Here is a 3,797-nt window from a genome sequence, read left to right as displayed (position 1 = left end):
GTAGGGTGGAGCACCGCAGTACAGTTTGTCTAAGCTCTCATTCAGATCAAGACAAGAACTTCGATCACACACTTACTCGAAGGATTCCTTTAAAAGGAGCCCCTTCCCGGGGTAGATTTAAAAAGTAGAGTAAAATAGACATTTTTGGATTGAGTCAATGTGGGAATTTGTTTTGTTTAACAACGCTATTTGTTATCAGGGCTTTGTGGGTGGTTTCCCCCCGGGGAAAGGGTAGTGGCATAGGGGAATAAGGATAGAGTAGCAAAGAAACAAAAGGAAGAAAAGGGGGTCGCTGAAGCACTCCCCCCCCTTTTTAAAATGTAGTTCAGTGAACTGATGGAAGGCCAGATAGAAGCACAGACAAGAAGGGCAACTCTGAAAGCTACAGGTTTAATTTTTCATACTTAAAAAAAAAAGATAGCCATCCATAATAGTAACCTACAATTTCGGATGCAATCCTCTTTTTCTGTTCTACTACGTATGTGGAAATGTCCGATTTTATTTGGTGTTTGTTAAAATCAGGATAAAAGCAAGCAACCTTTTTTTTTTTTAATAGCGTCTCTGTAGTTTCCACAAGTGATCCGCCTCGATAAATTAAGCGCTTCTTGCAGACGTTGCACTTCCCTCCACTTCGGGGTGCTTTTAAATGCGAGGCTGTGGGTGCTAGAACCCCAGGTCTCTGTGTGCTCCATGGTTCTGCCTTACTGCCTTCCCATTGTGCGCTGCGGCCGTAGCTGGACTCTTGAAGCTGCGCAGACAGCTTCGATTTACCGGCATTCTACTTTCGGTCTAGGGTTATTGTCGTTTGCTCCGAACTTCAGCTCAAGACCAGGGAGGCTGCAACTCGCATGCAGCCTCCAGTGTAGGCCCAGCCCGGGACGGGGTTGTCTTGAAAGTCAGTGGTTTGTTGCAAGAATCAACAATTTTCCCTTCTTGGGACTGCAGGCTGGGGAAGTGGAAGAGGGCAGCTGGGGAAGGAGACCCTCGCTACACAAGGTGTAGGTGTAGGAAGTGCCGAGCCCGACCTCCAGTTCTCGCTGGGCTACCCCAGGCTTTCGGTGGCTTCCCAAGGAGCCTCTAGGGCTTAGGCAAAGGGCGGGGGAGCAGCGCCACTTAGCGTCTGTCCCGTTTTTTGGGCAGTCTCTGTCAGGTCTGTCCTAGCTCATCACTGCACCTGGCAAGTGGGAGCATTCGTGTATTCTGGTGTTGTGTAGGGGAAAGGGGCGGGGGGGCGCGGTATGTGTTTTTGTGTGTTTATACGTAAGTTTACCTGAACGGGAAGAAGTATTTGGGGATGAAGGAGTGGAGGGGGAAATACACTTGTGTAAGAGAGTTTCTGTGTACGTGGGAGAACTGTGTACATATATGTGGCGCTTGTATCTGTGGTGTGTGTGTGTGTGTGTGTGTGTGTGGTGCGCGTGCGCGTCCGCGTGTGTGGTGGTTGAAGGGACGGGGAGGTGTTGTGACTGTGCGAGGACAGAGAGAGAGCAAAGTAAGGTGACTTAACCACTTCCTTTTTAAAAAAACTTTTCCCCTGTGAACTTCGGAGCTCCCAGGGCTAAGTGCAGATTCTGGGGACTGCGACTGCGTATCTGCGAGTTCCCCAGCTTTTCTGGGGGAAAAGGGGGTGTCTGCATAGGGCGAGGGACTGGAGATTATTCCATTTTAGGTCCGCGTATTGGAAGGAATCATTGCCTCCTCTCAATACCCTATATCCCTATCCCTAGCGATGCTTGGGCGTGGTCTCAGCCTTCCGGAGAAGAAATAAACTCTATCCCTTGGGTTTGGGAGTGTGGGAAGTAGAACTCAGAACTCATTAATATCTTGCTTTTCTTATTGCACTCTCCTGAAATCACCCCTTCAACCAGGCAATAGAGGAGATAGATAGGACAAAATCCAATGCAAGTGGGTGTATATGTTTCTCATGTTTCAGAACTCGGATCGTACTTTGCACCTCTGGGGCCCTTTTGCACTCTATTAGTATATTAGGATTGTTTATTGCTTATCTTCCTACTAAACTGTGAGCTCCACCCTGTGCAATTCATCTTTGTTTCCACCTCTGGGCTCAACACTTAGTAAAGTGCTCAATAAATGCTTATTGAACTGTTCCTGGTGTGTATGGTGCTCTCTTTGTGTGCCTATAGGAAGCTCCTTGGTGCTGAGCTCCTCCATGTTCTTTGCAGATCACAAGAAAGGGAGATGTCTGTGGTTATTCTGATCAAGGAAGTCTTTATGAAGAAAGTGGATCTTGATCTCGGTAGGTGGGTAGGAGAGGTAGTACTTACAAACTAGACAGGGGGCAAACATTTTGAGCAAAAAGACAGAGACAGAATTCTACATGCCACATTCACAGGACAGTAAATAGCTATCATTTTTTCTAGAGCAGTTCTTGAGTGGAGGAGGCAAATTTGGAAAAGAAGACAAGATCTGATTCAAATAAGTGAAATTATTTGGTGAACTCATTCCTGATTCCTTCACATTTTCAAGAAGTCACCATCGGTAGAGTTTAGAAAGCTGTATACGCCAGGTTAATGAGTTGCAGACATTATCTTGTTGGGTAACTGGGAACCACTGAAGATTTTTGAGCTGGGGAGTGGCATTGTGAAATCGGCTAATCTAAGAACACTATGGGATGGATTAGAGGGGGAAGAGATTTGGAAGTAACTACTGGAAGTAGTTACAGTAATATAGATAGGTAATTTGGATCTAGATTAGGGGAGTGGTGATGGATATGGAAAGTAGGGATTGTACATGAATTGTACAGGAATAAATATGAGGTTCTTCTGACTGATTGCCTATTAGGGTTGAGTATAAGGGAAGAGTTGATAACTGAGGTTTTGAACCTGAATAGCTGATGTTATTCACAGAAACAAGGAAGTTGGGAGGTGAATCTGGTTTATTGGGTTTTTAAGATGTTGAGTTTGAGATAATGACAGGACATTGGAGGTACAACATAGCTAATGGTCAGTTGAAGGTATGGAAGTAAAGCTCAGGAGAGAGAGTTCTAATTTGGGAATGTTTCCAGAGTGGGCCACAAAGAAGTGCTCATTGAAACGCAGAGTAGATAAGGTTTCCAACACAGGGAGAGCAGATAGGTCAATAAGAACTGAAGGCTAAACACTGAGTCTTGTAGAATGCCTGCTGATAGGGAGCAGGAGGAGAAATAGGAATCAACAGAGAAGTCAGAGGAGGATAGGAGCAGAATCAGAACAGTATGGTACAAGGAAGCCAAGGGAAGAGATGGTCATCAGTGCTAAATGCTTTAGAGAGGTCAAGAAAGATTAAGATGAGAAAAGATCAACGGATTTGGTTATTATATCATCGCTTTCTTCGAGAGAGAAGTTTTGGCTAAATGTTGAAGACAGAAGCCAGATTGAAGTAAGATAAGGAGTGAATGGGAGATGAGGAACTGAGACAGTAGGTATATTTGGCAATCAAAGGAAGGTTGGGGGGAGGAAGCAGCTACTAGGGTCAAGGCAATGTTTGCTGGGCTTGTGGTAGTTTTAAAATGGAGAAATCTGATGATTTATTAAGCTGAGAGAAAGGAGCCAGGAGAGAGGAAGAAGTTGAAGATGAATAAATAGGGCACGAGATCCAGATTACAGGGGGAAGGGTCAGGTTTAGGAATAATAGAGAGACAGAGGTGAAGGATAGAGTGGCCTCATGGTCTTAGGAAAGTCAGAAGTGAGGTCATGAGTAGAGAGTTAGGATGGAGGGATCATAAGATTGTAGATTTAGAGCTGAGAGGGATCTTAGAAGTCACTTAGTCCAACCTCTTCATTTTACCGGTGAAGAAA

Source organism: Phascolarctos cinereus, unplaced genomic scaffold (assembly GCF_003287225.1).
Source record: "Phascolarctos cinereus isolate Bilbo 61053 unplaced genomic scaffold, phaCin_HiC Scaffold_2;HRSCAF=192, whole genome shotgun sequence".
Classification (NCBI taxonomy): domain Eukaryota; kingdom Metazoa; phylum Chordata; class Mammalia; order Diprotodontia; family Phascolarctidae; genus Phascolarctos; species Phascolarctos cinereus.
Note: the sequence above shows the minus strand (reverse complement) of the source record.